Genomic DNA, 18,854 nt, shown 5'->3' with positions numbered 1-18,854 from the left:
CTTTTGTTCAGAGCTCAGATTACAGCTGCTCTCCCCCTCCTCTCTGCCTTCCGCTGCTAACTGTCCTCTCCCTATGCCTGCTTCTTCTCCTTCTGTCAGCATCTGAGCTTCGCTGACACTTTATAATGCAGGCAACAATATAGGTTCTTCCACTGCACCCAAGGGCAGCAGGCAAGTTATGGGGTGCAAGGTATGTCACAAGGCGTACTCAGTTCTGTCCTCCAACAGAAGAGTGGGGGCCCAGAAGAAACCAGCAAAGGGAGCTATCCCTGCTGCCTCAATTAGTTGCTTGAGGAGGACCAGACCTCAGCCGGAGTGACCACTTCACAAGGCCCTTTATTGGCTCCATAACAATGTTGCTGCAGATCCCATTACAGCACACTGTTCCCACTGTGCAAGATGTCTGGGATGTTCTTGTTCCTTTCCCCCCAAATTCTTGTATCATATGACAATCTTTAAAATCAGTTCAGAACACTCCCTTAACTAGCCACAGGTCCTCCTTTAACAGGGGCTTGAATTTTTAGGATTGAAATTAAGGAACAACCAGTAATTATAACTCAGTACAGTTCTTATTATGAATATGTTTTATCACCTCTGCCTAGATATTTTAAATAAATAACAGTCTAACTGTTGAGCATCACCCACAGGAGTGAAAGCACAGCCTTAAATGGCTTTCTCCATTTTCCAGGTGTACACACACCAGCCTGGCAAAGTGGCATTAGAAAGAAAGAAGGACAAGATATGGCTTGCAAGATAGCTTGACTACTGATTGTGCTGGCTCCCATAAAAAAGCCACAATTGTGATTTTTTTTTTAAAAAAAAGTAAACATGTGTGTGTGTGTGTGTGTGTGTGTGTGTGTGTTTGTACACAGACACACATTTCTACCTGTCAGTTGTTTATCACTTCTCATCCTTTTGACTAAGATCATGTGCAGTCAAGTATAGTTCTGCAATGCAAAGTCACACCACCATGGCAATTTTTTAAACATCTTTGACTGTGAGAGCACTTAAAAAATAACTTCATAAAAGTTTATTGAAACAATATAGAACCAGAAACAAAACTATAACATTATTTTTCCTGGGCAAATTCTTTGCATTCATGTGACACTGATACATAAGAGAGTCATAATTCCACAGAATAAATATGTGCAAGAGGTTGTTTTAGCCTTTACTTTGTTGAAATATGGTCAAATGTTTATTGTCATAAATTCTAATTGTTATTGCTCGATGGATGTTGTCTTTCCTGGATAAGCTGTTATTTGCTTTTGGGACATACTTTGTCCATTAGAACTACTCCAGGCTGAGCAAAATATGGGATGTAAGATAATAAACCATTTGCCAAAGGTGGCGCTGTGGGTTAAAGCCTCAGCGCCTAGGGCTTGCCGATCGAAAGGTCGGCGGTTCGAATCCCTGCGGCGGGGTGCGCTCCCGCTGCTCGGTCCCAGCGCCTGCCAACCTAGCAGTTCAAAAGCACCTCCGGGTGCAAGTAGATAAATAGGGACCGCTTACCAGCGGGAAGGTAAACGGCGTTTCCGTGTGCGGCTCTGGCTCGCCAGAGCAGCGATGTCACGCTGGCCACGTGACCCGGAGGTGTCTCTGGACAGTGCTGGCCCCTGGCCTCTTAAGTGAGATGGGCGCACAACCCCAGAGTCTGTCAAGACTGGCCCGTACGGGCAGGGGTACCTTTACCTTTACCTTTTTAAAAGCTTGAAACAAACCCTGGGGAAGATGTATTCATTTCAATAAACTATATTCTGCACCGCTTGCTCAGCAGCATTTACTACAACAGCCACTCTTCTTCATCCTGTTGTGAGACCATGGGATGTCACACAGCTACTTTAGATACTTTCTTTCCTTGAGTGCTGCTATTTTCGCTAGCCCAGATAAAATAAGAAGGTGGCATGAGAATTCAACCACATGGACTAATCCCAGTTTATTAGATTTGGCTTCTTGGAGGACCGTTGAGCTTTTGCATTAAAGAAAGCATTCCATGTCCAATTAACTCCATGTTCATTCAAAAGCCACTATTGATTAAAGATACATCCCCACAAAAAGGTGATTGATTCCTTCCCAGTGTGAAATACACATGATGGCTACAGCATCTTCTGGCCGAGTCATACCTGAAATATGGACTGAGCCAAAAGCTTGTCTAGGGTAGAGGTAGCCAGCGTGGTGACCTCCAAATATTGCTGTCTTCCAACATCCATCAGCCTCGGCCAGGTTGGCCTTTTTTATTGTTAATTCTATTTAACAAAATTTATATACCACTTACTAGAACAAAATGCCTCTAAACAGTTTATAATAAGTAGTCTGAAATACTCGTTTAGAATGGCAACAGAGAACAGAGAAAACAAGCTACATAATCTTAACATACTTATAAAATTGCGTGTCAGAATAACATGACTGGAACAACAAAGGTTGTAGCAGGCACTGAAAAACAATATAATGTCCTCCTCAGACTCTCCTCAGTGGCACTGCTGTATTCCTTCTCAGCAGACTAGTCTACAGGTGGAACCACCTTCCTCCCATCTGAAAGTAGGGATGGGGGATAAATTTGATTCAGTTCATATTTAAAGGCAAACCTTCCCAATTTGAGCTATTCAGATCTGTATGTGAACCAAAATACAGCCATCCTTTGAAATTTGCAATGCTCTGAATTTTGCTACGAAGTTCTGGAACCAAATAATATGTAGCTACTAGAAATTTGCACTAAAATGCTGGTGAATTTTCATGAGGACTTTTTTAAAAAACACACACACAGATGTACAGATTTTGAAGATTTGAACTTAAACTTGAAGAAAGGTTAGCGATGATAACAGCAGGAAGTTGAGCAGGGGACAGTCAGACTCAGGGCTGGTTGTTAGCATCTCAACAAAAGCAGCTCTGTGTTCTGCAGTCGGTCCTTTGAGAAACACAGTTTTATGGTGTTTCTTAATGTAACTGTTTGCAAATTGTTTTATTATTGCTCTTGTTTGTTTTTCTGGTAAACTGCTGGTTTTTTTAAAAAAAATGTATTTCTTTATTCTCATAAATCATCTGAAACTTGAGGAAAGGTGGTGCATGACACTTCAAGGCAGCAAATCAGGGCTCAAAAATGCGGGGGGACAACAACTCCTCTTTGTGAAGTTTATTTCTTCATATTACAGAACAAATATTAACAGATGACTCAAACACCTTTGGGCATACAATATTAACAAGCACTAAACTGTCAGTACTTGAAAGGGAGACCTGAGTTCAAGTGCTTCCTCCACCCTGAAGCTCGGTAGGTGGTCTTGGAAAAGTCACTACAGTTATTTTTAGACTTCACATACGAGCCCATGCTAGACATGGCAGGACCACACACAGGCTACACCTCTACTTCCTTCTTCATACCTACAGCACGTACAGTTAATGAAAGCATTGAAGCTTGGCACGTATGATCCAGTTCCTCTCCTTTACATATTTATATAGTGATTATCTCTCATCCTAACCTATATCACTGGCCAGTCCCGTGGACAAAACAGGATAGCCCCCTATACACCATCCTGAGCTCTATAGAGGACAGGCAGAATATGAATGTCAGGATTATTTAATTCATCACATTCTGAACAGCAGATTCCTGAAGGAATCATGAAATTAACTTGCTAATCCATACCACTCTTTAATTAGAGCTACCATGCCCTATCTCATTTGCCATTTCATACTGGGAAGCTAGAAAGTCTACCTCAATCTTCCATGGAAAAGGTAGCCGGCTTTCTCTGGTCCCCACATGATGAAAATCCATTCATCATGAACTTGGGTTAAGTTAAATAATTCACTACAGATTGTTTACTGCAAACAGGAGGTGCCTATCAACTAATAACAATTTTATTAAAGAGCTGAAACAACAGTGGAGACAGGATTTATTAGTTCCTGGCTGGCTCATTTGACTGGCAGACTATTTGGCCAATTTGGATAATTAAGTCAGGAGGGGACTTCAGAGGCTCTTAGGTTATACATTTATGGACAGCCAGAGGACCACATTTTATGTGCTTGGCTACTGAAAAGACAGATGCCAAACAAAAGCAACTCTTCCGTTCTGACACTGTTACAGCACCTTGCCTCCAGGTATGGAACGGGAAGTAGCAGCAGAAGAATTACAAGCCAAGAGAAAAGAACAGAAATGAATACTGTTTAAACACTCCCTCCTAAATCACTTTCAAAGGCAGACAAGTGTTATGAAAGAGGGTTTTTTCCCCTAGTCATACTTCTGTTTACAGTCATTCCCCAAGAGGGGGAAAAACTCACAAAAGAGCGACTTCTAAGTGAACACAAAGGGCTGAATAAAAATAAAGATTGGAGCTGGTTCAAGGATCCATTTAATGTAATATGCTACACAGTATGTAATACAATCTTCTCTCTGGCTTCCACACAATTAGATGGCGATCCCCTTGGGAAACGGCAGCCTGACATTATAGATGTTCAGACATAAATATGGGCCTAACTGCAAGAGCAGTGGGTAATATTCTCAAACTCTTTTTGTTTAGGAATCACGGTTTGCTGGGCACCACAAATAAATGTGCACATAAGGGGGTATGTGTAGGGTGCAAATCCCCAAATAATTTTGGTAGATCTGTTGAATTCTGCACATGAATTCACCTGATAAAGTGATCTGGTTTATCAGGCCACATTGGCGTCATTTGCATATCATGGACAACCAAACTATGGTTTCCTGGGATCCTTACTGACATACTGGATCACATCCGCTTTATTCTTCCCTGGTCTCTTCAGCAGCAGCATGGCAGCTAAGTCAAGGTTTGGATGAGTGTGTCATCTGAACCTGGGATCATGCTTAGAAATACAAGGATCTGCCTTACATAGAGCCAGGCCATTACTCCATCTAGCTCACTGTTGCCTAAAGTGACTGGCAGTGGTTCTCTAGGGGTTTCAGGCAAGAATGTCTCCTGGCCCTACTGGAGATATCAGGGATTGAACCTAGGGTTTTCTTCATGGAAGGAAGATGTTCTACTACTGATCTATGGCCCTTCCTCAAAGGTTTCTTCCTCTTGAATCTTTTGGGCCCAATACAAATGCTGGTTTTGATCTATAAAGCCTTAAAGAACCACAATACCTCAAGGTCCACCTCTTTCCATATGAAACTAACCACACCCTGAGAGCATCTTCTGAGGCTCTTCTTCATGTGCCTCTTCTAGGAGAGGTCTGGAGGGTGGCAACACGAGAACAGGCCTCTTCTGCAGTAACTCCCTATTTGTGGAATGCTCTCCTCGGGGAAGTTTCCCTGGTGCCTCCATTAGACAGCTTTTGGCACCAGACAAAAATGTTCCTTTTTAACCAGGCCTTGGGCTGATTGACATCCAATGTGTCGAGGAGGGGGGGATTATAAGGTTATTTTTGGTTTTATTCTTATTATGTATTTTGTGTTTTTATATTGTGATTTAATGTTGTAACCGACCTGAGACCTGCAGGTATGAGGAGAGGGTACACGAGGAGGAGGAGGAGGAGGAGGAGGAGGAGGAAGAAGAAGAAGAAGAAGAAGAAGAGGAAGAGGAAGAGGAAGAAGAAGAAGAAGAAGAAGAAGAAGAAGAAGAAGAAGAAGAAACAACTATATGACTAACCATGTGTCAGGGAACTGACATCAGAGAGAGAGGTGGAGGCAAGGCTCCAAAACGATGCAGGAGAGGGGACCAGCAGGGGGGAAGGAATTCAGCGTAACACCAGTAGAGAAGAGAAGGAGATGGAGGATTTGGAGACAGGGCTCCAAGACCCTTCATCAGAGACTAGTGGAGAGAGCGCTGACACGCCTCTGCCTTCCCCTTACTTGCGCAGACGAGTTCCGCGCAGGGAAAGTAGGAGGAGACTTGGCGTCAAACAGCTCTTATGCTGGAAGAGGTTCAAGAAACACCCACTGACGGATTCTGCAAGCGACTGACTGGCCACGGAGTGTGGGCTGTCAGCCAAGGCATGGTGAGCCAGGCAATCTAACCGAAATTGAAGGCAACTTACGCACAAGTAACCCCTTACAACCATTACACCATGGATACAGATCAGGTTTAAGTAGGCAAAAGTTTAACCACAATTTGGTTTTAGAAGATATGCTAAGCCAATCCTTGGCATAGATGCCACACCATGCTGCTAAAACCAACAGGGAGGAACAAAATAAATATGAGCTTATGCCTGGGAGCCAACACGTTTGTGTAGCTCCACTGTCTGAATGCTTGGTGGTTTTAAATGAAAAATGGAGGGAAAATGCTATTTAAGGAGGCAGCACTTTTATTTTTCCTTTTATTTTTCCTTCCTCACTATGAAAACAAACTAATAGTGTGTGTGCAGGTGGGTGGGTGTCTGTTTCTCGAACAACTAACTTACATATGTTTGTTTTCCACTTGTCTTGCTAAACAGCAGACTGACAGCAAGAAACCACAGTGCACTATATTTAACTGCAAGTGGGAAAGAGAGCCATCAGTCACAAAACTCAGACTCCCAGCATTGTCCTTCCTCTGACCTTAAACCTTCAGTTTGGTCTGAATACACCAGCTTTTCGAAAAAGTTAGTTTGGCACTTTCCACAAAGGATCTATTATGCAAAGATGATGGAGCAGAGCGATTCATGGCTGGTGTTAAGACTGTGTGGCCTGTTAAATCAGGCAGAAATGTTGCTAGCCATGTTGACCACAAGGAGCTTTATGAAAGCTGTCAATCCTGCACCGCCAAGTCTAGAATGTGTAATTTCAGGTACAGAGCACGATCCTGCTGTGGTAAGACTCTTGCAGCTGAAAACAATACCTAAGTTCAGAGGCCACATGCAGCTTCATCTCCCACTGCCTCCTCCAGCTGTGGACAAGTTGCAGAAAGTAAGAATGGGGCAAATTCTTTGCTGCCTGCTGTTCCTCAAACATATTTTCCTCCTTGAATACAGTGTCAATTTTCTGCTGCTTTCATGGAGAGATGGGGAATTTCTGAATTTTTCAGAGTTGCCACTTACCTTACCTAAGTCTATGGGATGGTTCTTCTCTTGCCTTTTTAACTGACCACAGCAGCATGGGCTTTCTTTGCAGTTTCCCATCAGCACTTCCGGGAAAGCCATGAAGCGACGAGATGTGCAGTGACTAATGTATGGTTACTGTAAGCTGCAAAATGCAGTATTTAGGAATTGTTGCTCTTGTATTTACAGTGGTACCTCGAGTTACAAACACTTCGGGTTACAGACTCTGTTAACCCGGAAGTAGCACCTCGGGTTAAGAACTTTACCTCAGGATAAGAACAGAAATCGCGCAGCAGCAGCATGGTGGCAGCAGGAGGCCCCATTAGCTAAAGTGGTACCTCAAGTTAAGAACGGTTTCAGGTTAAGAACGGACCTCTGGAATGAATTAAGTTCGTAACCAGAGGTACCACTGTATAGACTCTTATGGAGGATACCATTAAGATCCTGAGATGTATATAAGTGTACCAGTGCAGTGGTGCATTTACTTTATTGTAAAAACATTCTGAACACTAGGGTAGCCATTTCTCCAGCAAATAAAATGAAACTGTTGACTTGTTCAATTAGACTTTCCTGCTTATAAACCTCAGACATTGTTCTATATATGCTAGTACAATGTCTAGCTTAAGTGGTGCCACCTGTTCTCCACTACCTGCTTCCATATAACCTAGAATTATCTGAGATTTTAATCCTCTGCCCGCTTATGTGGAAGTAAGGCCAGCTGAACTCAATGGGATCTACTTCTGAGTAGACACATATAGGCTAGTACTGCGTGTCTCTTACCCACAACTAACATAGCTAACTGGTCCTTTACCAGTTTTTAATGATTGGTGTTTTATTATGCTTTTATATATGCTGGAAGCTGCCAAGATGGGGATACCCATCCCGATGGGCGGGGTATAAATAATAAAATTACTACTGCTACTATTACCAATAACTGATATGACTCAGCAAGGCAAATAAGGGCAAACCAATGAGTGATCTGATGCTCCTTACATTGACTCTGGTTGTTCTTTTGTATCTTCCGACAGTAGATGGTGTAACAGTGGCATGATTATAACCTACCCTCTATTCCAGGGAAGTGCTCATCCTTGCTTGTTCCATAGCTGCTTTAAAGATGGATCCTATAGAAATTACTATTGCAATATGTGGTTATGGGCATTCATTTAGATAGCTTTGAAAGGAGATTTGACAAATTCATGGTGATAGGTTTATCAGTGACTATTTACCATGATTATGTGGCCTGTTACAGAATCCCACTATATATCACTATATATATATATATATTGTCAGGGTGCAATAAAATTGCTTGGATGTCTTGTTTTCTTGGATGATGCTGGTGGAGGCATTTAGTTTGTCACTGTAGGAAGCAGGGGTGTTGGACTAGATGAATCGGGGTCTCATCCACCATGACTCTTCTGATGTTCTCATTACCAGTTTCAACTCACAACAGTAAAGGTATATGTATGTGCATTTTAATTTAACTGAAGTTGAATGAAGGGCATCTTATTCCATTTTCTATTCAAGGATGGATATTTCTTAAGAAGAAATAATCTTAAATTAACCGAGGTCTTAAACCTATGAGGTTAAACTATTGAGGTGTGAAATCTGACTATTTTTGCTATACTATTTCAAATTGCAGGTGGGAAGTTGTTTAATCAAATAAATCACCTTCACATTAAAGCACACATACCATATTTAGAGATTTCCTCCCCTCTGGAAAAGCATTCAATCACGTGAAATCCCACCTTCAAGTCTAAAGTGGTGCAGGCACAATATTATCACTTGAGTGAAGCCTAAGAGTTAGGCAGTGATCACCAAGAAATTGGCACATTAGCTGCTAATAGTTGCATTTTCACTTAATATAAGAAGCCAAAGACAAGGGAAGTTGAGACTATAACAAATGACAGCAATACAGTCAATTTCAAGGAGATTATTGCTATCATAAGCCGGTATTAAATCTTTTTTCTTAAAGCAAATTGCCTGTTTTTTTTAATAAAATAAAGTTATCTGAAGTTGAGTAAATGGGAAACTGCTTTGTTAAACTGCTTTGTTTCCAACAATTTGTTTGAAGAATTTAGGACAGAGGGAATGCTCTGATAGCCATATAATGAACATTTTAAATGCGCCAGAGTTTGTTCTTTACTCCCATTGGTGGAAGGAAAGACATTCACTTTGTTATTTGATCAGCCGTCAACAAAGATACTTACTAATTTGGCATAAAAATTTTAATCAGTTCACAGCGTGTTCAGCAATTAGGATATCAAAAAGCATATTGGCAATTAAAAATGTGGGTCAGAAAACTAAACAGAAAAGGACAGGCTATAGAACATATAACATTCCAAGGTTGCAGTGGGTTGGGTTGGTGCAATGAGGACTTGGATTCTATGAAAATGAAAACATTTGGTACCATTAAGCACAGTGGGATACATCTATAGTTGGGATTGAAATCCAAGTCTATATTATACCCATGGGATATCATGCCCCAGAGTTCAAGGAGGAAGATCTGGTGGCATACATCTGAACAGCTAATGGCCAACTTCCGTCATCTTCAACTTTGAGCACTTTTTGATGAAACATTAGTTGGACTTCGAACAAATGCCTTCCTTCTTTCTGGGGGTCGAGGGGATGACACACACATTGAATGATATATTCTGCACAACAATCATCATTGTAAAAACATGTCCACATTCTAACCTCATTACAAGGATGAGACTGAGATTGAATTTATAAAAATCTTTCCAGGATTCCATGAGTTTTCTGAAAGTGAATTCATTGGGTTGTGTCCAGAAAGCTAGTCACTCTTTAGTTCCCTTGAAAAAAAAAAAAAAATAATAATAATAATAATAATAATAATAATAATAATAATAATTTTATATCCCACCCTCCCCAGCCGAAGCCGGACTCAGAGCGGCTAACAACAGTAAAATAACACAGCATTCTAAAATCAATTCATTATAAAATCAGTTCAAATCAAATTGATGGCAACCATTGGGCTAGAGTTCTGTGAAGAATTATCAAAGGGTCAGACTGTGCCTTGGCCAAAGGCCTGGTGGAACAGCTCTGTCTTGCAGGCCCTGCAGAAAGATGTCAAGTGCTGCAGGGCCCTAGTCTCTTGTGACAGAGCATTCCACCAGATCGAAGCCACAGCCGAAAAAGCCCTGGCTCTAGTTGAGGCCAGTTAGCTTCCAATTGAACTAAAGCATGGCTGACTAATGGGAGAGTCCTGTGGCAAGATCCACTGGGATGAACAACGTAGGATGTGGCAGATCTCTAGCTCAGACAGGCTCAGCTGTCATTAACTCCCCAACTTGCCCATCTAAGTCCAGCTGGAGTTCAGCTGGCTAAACCAATGATGATATAGGTCCCCACAAAGTGGTGGTGTAGTGGAGTATGATCAGATGGGGGGGGGGGGACTTAGGCTGGATCCTAAGGCTGTTAGCTCCACCACGTGCCCTAGAAATGCAGCATAGACTGCTATTTTAAAAGGTTGTTTTTCCTCCATCAGGCTTAGGAAGAGCAGTAGCAGCAGCTCCATTGCTGAACAGGCTTTGGATTGGGTGTAATTGATTTGTATCCTGCCTTTCTATCAAGTGAAAATCGCACCCCTCCACTCCATGGCACTTATTATAAGTGTTTAAGTTAAGATGTGGGTGAACATATCAGACGACACAGCGATTCTTCAATCAGCTCTTGTTTATTCACAGGGCAGAACAGAACTGAACTGAAGGGTTCAGTCAGCCTGCTTATATAGAGCTCCAGTACAACGTAACTGTAACAATTTTCTAAAACTATCCAATCAATGAATGTCACTTTCGATCCCTTATTTGCATAACTATATACATTATCCCCCTGCTGGCCCAGGGTGAGAACTTCAGTACATAACAGTTTAGGCAGGTCAGTTCCCCCAAATATCTTGCTCCATAATTCTTTTTTGGGGGTGGGGGTTCAACTGACACATAAACATTCCATATGTCCAATACTTCTAACAGTAAATTATGCAGAACCAGCAGCATTCCTTTACAGCAGGGCTCTGTATCTCTATTTCTAGGAATTTTTTTATAGCTATAGAGAGAAATAAAAAAAAGATGGCGATAGTAAGGCTACAGAACTACTTTTCTGGGCAAGGTATATGCACAAGGGGAAAAAAGGCTGCCTCTGTTTCAAGGCTGTTGCAAGAGCAAGGGAGGGGGAAGCAATTTCACCTCTGTTTAAGATGTGCTCACATCTTTCTTTGCAGACAGCATGTTCTAATGATCACTTAGGAGCTGTATTTCCTGGTGTTTCTATTTCTTCACTGAGAAAACCTTAGGGGCAGCATCTGGTCTTGCTCTTTCTTCACTTTTCCAGCTGTGCTAAGGTCAAGGCACAAGTAGGTCAACCATCTTGTCTAAAAGTCACATTGCAAATGCTTCATTTGCTCTAAATTAGTAGGCCTGCAATGGGCCTAAATTTGGGGCACTTTCAGCGGTATTTCTCAAACTTTTTGAACCAGGTAGTGCCATCTTATCCTTCACCTCAGGTAACAAAACTGGATAAAAACACACAACCCTGCTAGAACCCTCCTAAAACATAAGAGAAAAAAAGAAAGGAAAAGGTTTTCTTTATCCCATGAGTCTTAATTCATTACCAGGTAAGATCCACCCACTATTGTTTGGGCAGGTAATCCCTCCCCCTACCTGGCCTGGTTTCCCTGGCAACGCTTCCCCCAGGTGGGATTGGACAACTCACTGGGGTAGGCGGGGACCTCCAGGTATCCCACCTGAGGGAAGGCAAAGCCTATGCTGATGGGGCCACTCCAGATCCAGAGCTGCACGCGTCCACGCAAAGGGCGCCCCCCGTTTTAAGCAGGGAGCGGTCATTATCCCATGAGTCTTAATTCATTTTTCATAGGGATTGTTACACCATGTAACACAGAAGCAATAATTTGTAAATATACATAACCACGGCATGTGAGCAAAAGCTTGGGATCATTGACTTCAAAATGCCTGCACCTTACAGAAATAATATATGAGTTTTGAATTATTACTAGGTGTGTGCATATTTCTGTGATCTCTGTGCTTATAAGGTATACAGTTCACAGCGTTCAAAAGGACTGTAGTAATGACATCAGGGAAGTCAATTTGTTTTTTTAAAATTAGTTTTGGCTTTAGGCAACAAAACGACTGCTGTTCCCTAAAAGACCCAATATTAATTTTGTGCACTGAGACAAATTTGCACCTCCTACCCTTCTAGCATCTGCATAATTCCATTTCAGCTATTTAGGACCATAGGTTTTAAAGACATTTACAGTGGTTTCTTGCTGATACATTCATTGCTGTATCATAGAGAAGAAAGCCGTTCATTTCCTTATTAAAGATTCAGAATGGAAGTCGAATAATCCCACACTGCACTAAGTTTATGCAGATCATCTGAAGATAGCCTTATAACTCAGCAAAGGATACCAGGTGTCTAGAGGGTCACAGAATAAATGCATTTCATATTAAACATGTTTTCATTTGAACTTCTGAAACACAGAAGATAGCAAATGCATTGTGGATGTGGCGGTGAAGAGGCTCGTGTGTCTGTAAGTGTCCCTTTATTTTTTAAATACCAGGTACAGCCGTATGTTAACATTATTTTTGCAATAAATTGGTCACTTGAAAATTAGCAAATTGAATTTTAAGCTAAATGTCTTTGTAGTTTTTATGATATTTGCTAAATTGGCACATTTCCACTTTGTTATTGCTGTTCAGCACTTTAGTACATCTCCCCCCCCCCCATCTCCCATCATAATTATGCATTTTGAACTTTCTACTCAAATGCACTAAAACAAGCAACAGGGAAAGAATAATGGAAATATACAATCTAATTTGACTACAGGTTACAGTAGTAATGGGCACATCTGACATTTCGGAAAAGAGTCATGGGCATCACCCTCTCCTGTCATTTCTCTTTCCTAGGACATGCTTTCCATCAAAAGAGGGGGAAACTCAGACACAGATTATTTGCTTTTCCATGGGGCCTGGGTGAAAGTCAGATACAGAAGAATTAAGGCATATAGTCTTGAATTTGGATGGCTTTAAATGTGATACCCAAAAAGCTACCATCAGATTAAAATTTGCATTGGTGGACTGCAAAGTAAAAAAGCACAGATCCGGTGCACCCCCAAAAAAGCACTGAGACGAGGGAATGGTCCCAATGATGACAAGAGCAAAAAAAGTATCATTTACCAACTTTAACTACACAAATAGTGGAGTCTGGATGAATCTTCTAAACCTACTAGGGTTTCCCCAATATGTTTAGTCATGAATGGTTATACAGTTGTACCTTGGCTCCCGAATGCCTTGGCACTTGGAAGTTTTCGCTCCTGAATGCCACAAACCCAGACGTGAGTGCTCCGAACGTTCTTTGGAACCCAAATGTCTGATGGGGCTTCCGCAGCTTCTGGTTGGCTGCAGGAGCCAATCCGAAGCCGTGCTTTGTTTTCCGAAACTTTTAGAAGTTGAACGGACTTCCGGAACGGATTCTGTTCAACTTCCAAGGTACAACTCTACATATATTCAGAAGAAGTGCTGCATAATCTAACATTGTTTAAATTTGCATGTTGTTTTTCTTTGTAAATATTTTTTAGTAAAAGATTTTCATCTCTCTCTCTCTCTCTCTCTTTGGTTCGGATTATAAAATCTTTTGGTTATGTTCAGTGTAAGACAATATGGTATCCAGAGGTAGGGGGAAATGCTGTTTTTAAAGATTTTATATATATATATATATATAGCAAGAGACTGAATTTTGCTAACTAGTCTTGCTAGCAGAAGTCCACACAAGGACTTCTTCTACTAGCATAACACATCATTTCTCCACTTTCCTTTCCTTGGCTTGGGGGGGGGGTGCAGTCAGGAGGACCCCCCCCCCCCGAACAGTGGGCAGAGAGTGGGCAGGAGGGTCATTCCATCTAGCAAGCTGATATTCTTGGGCTCATGGAATGTTTGGAAAAGTGTGACATCCCTCCTCATATTTTAATTCTGTTCATTCCCATCCTGGATCACAAACCAACAACTTCAAAGGTGGTAAAGGTAAAAGGTAAAGGACGTCTGGATGGTTAAGTTCATTCAAACTTCACTATGGGGTGCGGTGCTCGTCTTGCTTCAGGCCAAGGGAGCCGGAGTTTGTCCACAAACAGCTTTCCGAGTCATGTGGCCAGCATGCCGAAATCTCTTCTGGAACAACGGGAAACCATGAGCACACAGAAACACCGTTTACCATCCCCCTGAAGCAGTCCCTATTTATCTACTCATGCTGGTATGCTTTCGAACTGCTAGGTTGGCAGGAGCTGGACAGAGCAACGGGAGCTCACCCTGTCATGGGGATTCAAACTGCTGACCTTCCAATCAGCAAGCCCAAGAGGCTGAGTGGTTTAGAACACAGTGTCACCCTCTCCCTTACTTCAAAAGTGATAACAGACAGAAGAAAGGATATTATAAGCAGTCACTGAAGTTATTAGTTTGTGGTCTAGGTGTGAATGAACTTTAAAACACACACAATAGAATTGCCTATAATGGTAAAGAAGAGAACCATCTCTATAGGAATTGGCATTAAAGACCAGTTTTTCTTGCTTCTGCTATTCAGTGTGGCCACTAGTTTGTTTTTAAATAGTGCTTTAAAATGTTGATGCAATCATATGATTTTATTTTACTTATATGTTTTGTGAGCTTCCTTGGGTATTCATAGCTGAAAGAAATATTTTTATTCATAAAGGCAGCATTTTTGGATTAGAAAGTAAAAGAACCCACAGATTTATCTTTCCTGTTTGGTTGGCTAACAAAAATGGCATTTGCAGCTTTAAACTACTGATATTGCTGACTTTATTGATCATTCATTATAATTATAAGACTGCTACCTGGGAGCAGTTTCCATTGAGCACATGTGGCTCACTTCAGAGTAGACCTGTACAGAATTTGCCTGTCAGCATTCCTTCTTTGTTCACCAGAAAAAAGTCAGATATAGTGAAATTTGGCTTTGTGTGTTTCATGAATTTAAGATAAAACACAGACTCTATTTTTCTCTCAAGAGGTGAAGAATAATGAGAATAGTTTCCTTACTTAAAATTCTATCCATATACCTTAATTTTTAGAGAGCTATTCCTTTAATTACTCCAAACGTAAGAGACTTGGGAGAGAAAATGGACATGCATTTAAAATAACCATTCCTTAAGTATTTTGAATGGAATGTATTCATCTCCATTGCGGCCTCCAGAGCGGCTTGAATCAAGGGCAGAATGACAGAGCTAACTCCCCATTCCTTTTACGGATATTTAAAGAGCCTATCCATTCGGCTATTGAACTTGGCACTGTGCAGCACTTTTCGTACTCCATATATCTCAGAGTGCTTTATAAAGTAATGAGTAGGTACTAGTAGTACAGCAACTGTACAGGCAAGCAAGGTGACCATTACTCATTCTGCAGTAGCATAGCCACATGTAGCCTCAGTCATTAGAAACAGGTTCTCTGGAGCAGAATCTTGGCCAAGACAGGAAGCTTATTCCCATCTCCAGCAAAGTAGCCTCTAATTTTTATGTTAGGAGAAAGGGAAAATTGAGGTTTTTGCTTACCACCCGGCTATAATTCATTTGGGAAGCATGCCATTACTTTTACACTGTTCTATTATCCACAGAAAGAGGATGGAGAATTAGGATAATGTGTGTTTTGCAGGAAATTGCCTATTGATCTATTCCTATAACGTATTCATATTTTATCAGCCAGAGGTCTAAGGGAACTTGGAGACTTGATGGGCCAAGAAGGAGAAAAACTTTGATTCAAGGAATGTGATTCTAGAGTACTAGAAGTGAAGCAGCTGCAATGGAGGGGCACGCACCACAAGGATCTGTTGAAGCTGTAGGGGTGCATTCTCAAAGTTGCAAAATCATGTCAGCCTATGATTGGAGATGAATGCTAAATAGTTGGTTTATCACACACACACAGCTAGACTTTGACTTCAGTGAAGTCAGAATCATAACATTTGTTGCTGTGAGCTTTACAAAATACTACACATATAATTTTGTGTATGCAGCCAAGTTTGCAGTCTTAAGTATATTTATTATGAAGCAATTCCATCTGAAATGAAGCTTCAACCAAATGTCAAGTAAACACAAGTAGGATGACACTGAAATGAACATTCATGTTCTCTGTAATGCTTCTGCTACTCAGAAATGGTTGTGCTTCTCTTGAGTTCTGTTTCTTACAGAGCGTTTGCCAGGGCTGTTTCTCCTAGTTCAACAACTCATGGAAACCACAGTTCCTGCTCTGTGTTATCTTACTATTACCTACAGGGATGATGATAATAATAACCCAATTTATTGTACCTTTCTCCTCCAGAATCCCAAGAGGACGAGACTAAAACAATAAATGCATTACAATAGTGCTCAGATGTACCGTAGCACACTATATAACTGTTAAAAGACTTCCATATATATATATGGGACATTTATTTGAAAGAGTTAAGCCTGTCCCTGTTTTTGTAGCCACAGAGACTTATGCAAATGAAAATGGAGGCGGCGGCTGCTCTTTGGAAGTGCCCCAATTCCCATCTGCCTGCTTGCCTCAGAAAATCCTTTGAACAAACAATTGAGATAAAATCTGTCATTGTAACAAGATTAACCATTGGCTGCATTCACAAGCCTGTTGGGATACCTCTATTGCCTTACAATCTGTTATCTCCGTGAACCTTCCTTGGCTTTCAAATCTGTTTCTTGTACTTACTAAAGTTGCTAGGTAATTACTACTTTTATCCCCATTTAAGCAAGCTGATTATATAAATGTTAGACACTGGTAGGTCCTGTCATAATCTTAATCCTGTGACTTTGCTTTATGCTTGCCTACTAATGTGGAAGAGCTGAAATGTGCAGTGTGGGATATTTCCCATAATAGTGACTCAAGGGACATACAAAGGACGCCACACACAGACGCAGAAGCAAGGAAACTTGACAACTGACACATGTGAGCCATTCTGAATTGGACTGATGCTCTGCAGGTGCCAGGAAGTGAGAAGGGAAAAGGGGGGGGGGTCCTACCAACATATCCAAAATTAAAATATTTCATACCTTCTTTGAGCCATAGAAAATTTCACTGGGGCAGCCTTTTACAGGATCATTTTGTATGAGAATAGAGTGCTGGGGGTGATGTATTGATGCATGTGTTTTCATAATTCCTGTTTATATAAATTGAGAACAGTATTTCTTCACACAGTGCAGTTAAACTATGGAATTTAGTCACAAGATGCAATGATGGCCAGCAGCCCAGATGGTTTCAAAGAGGCTTAGATGAATTCATGGAGGATGGGACTATCATTATCTACTAGCCATGATGGCTATGCTTTATCTCCACTGTCAGAAGCAATGAATACCAGTTGCTGCGAATCCAGATAGGCAGAATGTTGTTGTGCCTTTGTCCTGCTCGTGGCCACTGTGAGAACAGGATTCTGGACTAAATTGGCCACTGGCTTGATCCTGTAGGGCCTGTCTGAAGGACTTGTATTTCCATATAAGTCTCCCCTGGCTTTGAGATCTTCTGGGGAGTTTAGGGCTGCCATATTTCAAAGGTTGTTGAGCTTTTAGGAAGACCCCAAAATTCTGGAGCTTTTTAAAGATTAATCCCTAAGTTGTTGTGCTTTTCTTTACAAAAATGTCAAAAAAAACCCCCACCATTTTTAGATTGACTTGCCTAAGATCCAGGGCAAAGTGACACATTTCAGAAATTTCTCCACCTTCTCAAACATCAATTCCACCTTTGAAATCCTGATAATGTCTGGGAATATCCGGATGTATTGCAGCCCTAACTTAACTCTTTAACAAAAGGCAGTAATATGCATACTTTTAAAGCTGATATTAACCAGCTTTTAAAGCCTAAAATCAACAAAGAACTTCATGATAATATTGGACTGTCTTCCCCTGTACAGAGCCAGTCAATCTTTATGCTTATAAAGAAGGTCTTGCTGGTGGGGTCTAGTCTACCCAAGGATTTAGGAATTCTGAGGCCCTATGGCAGCCCTAGGGGAGATCTTTCTCTTGGTCACCATCTTCACAGGTGTGTTTGGTGAAGAGACAGAAGAGGGCATTCTAAGGAGCTGCTCACAAATTGTGGAACTCTCTTGAATGGGAGGCTCAGCTGGCAGGCATGCTTTTAAATGATTTTAAGTGTTTTCATTTCTTAATTAAAAAAATTAATTGTTGGTATTTTTAGTTTTATCTGTTTTAATTGATGCTGTGAGCTACCTTGCATCTTGCTCTGGGAGAAAGGTGGGATACAAAATGAATAAATTTCTACTAGTATATGTACTTGCAAACACAATTTGGGATGGAGAACTGTGCTGAAATGTTCTTAGGATCCATAAGAAGAAACCACCAAACTCCAACATTCTGCGATTTCTCATTTTTAAAAAGCCTTTTAACAAGCTGGCACACATGTTATTCTTGGCATGAAGTTACCACTGACAGTAACATTTACATGGAAAGCGCCTCCATACCTTAATTTCTTCAGTGGCTGACATCAAGTTTAACATCACCACCCTGGTAGCCATGGGAATGGGTACTCCCAAATAATGTTGGTTCCCTGTGTGGCAAGTCACTTTGAATGCTGAATCTGGGCTGAGAGAGAAACTATCACAGAAATACTGATTTGCTTGGTACCCCCACGGGAAGGGTAACAAACAAACCTGTTTTGAATTGCCTTTAGCAACCTGGCACACTCAAGATGTTTTGGACCATCTTGGGCATCTGTGGCTTATGGGAGTTGTAGTCCAAAAGATCCATAGAACCCCAGTTGATTCCAGTTGCCCTAACAGGCATGGCCAAACTTGGCCCTCCAGATGTTTTGGGACTACAATTCCCATCATCCCTTACCACTGGTCCTGTTAGCTCGGAA

At 41.2% G+C, this 18,854-nt stretch overlaps 1 long non-coding RNA gene across 1 annotated transcript; it reads right to left on the bottom strand.

Annotated features, from left to right (window-relative positions):
* Positions 1-9,232: 9,232 nt before the first annotated feature.
* LOC307216171 lies at positions 9,233-14,897 on the bottom strand. Its single transcript, XR_013838973.1, has 3 exons — positions 14,837-14,897; positions 11,163-11,312; positions 9,233-9,770 (listed from the first exon to the last, which is right to left on the bottom strand). It is a non-coding gene; the product is annotated as an uncharacterized lncRNA (long non-coding RNA).
* Between the last annotated feature and the right edge of the window lie 3,957 nt (positions 14,898-18,854).

Source organism: Podarcis cretensis (genome assembly GCF_951804945.1).
Source record: "Podarcis cretensis genome assembly, chromosome: 5".
Classification (NCBI taxonomy): domain Eukaryota; kingdom Metazoa; phylum Chordata; class Lepidosauria; order Squamata; family Lacertidae; genus Podarcis; species Podarcis cretensis.
Note: the sequence above shows the minus strand (reverse complement) of the source record. Positions and strands in the feature narration are given on the sequence as shown.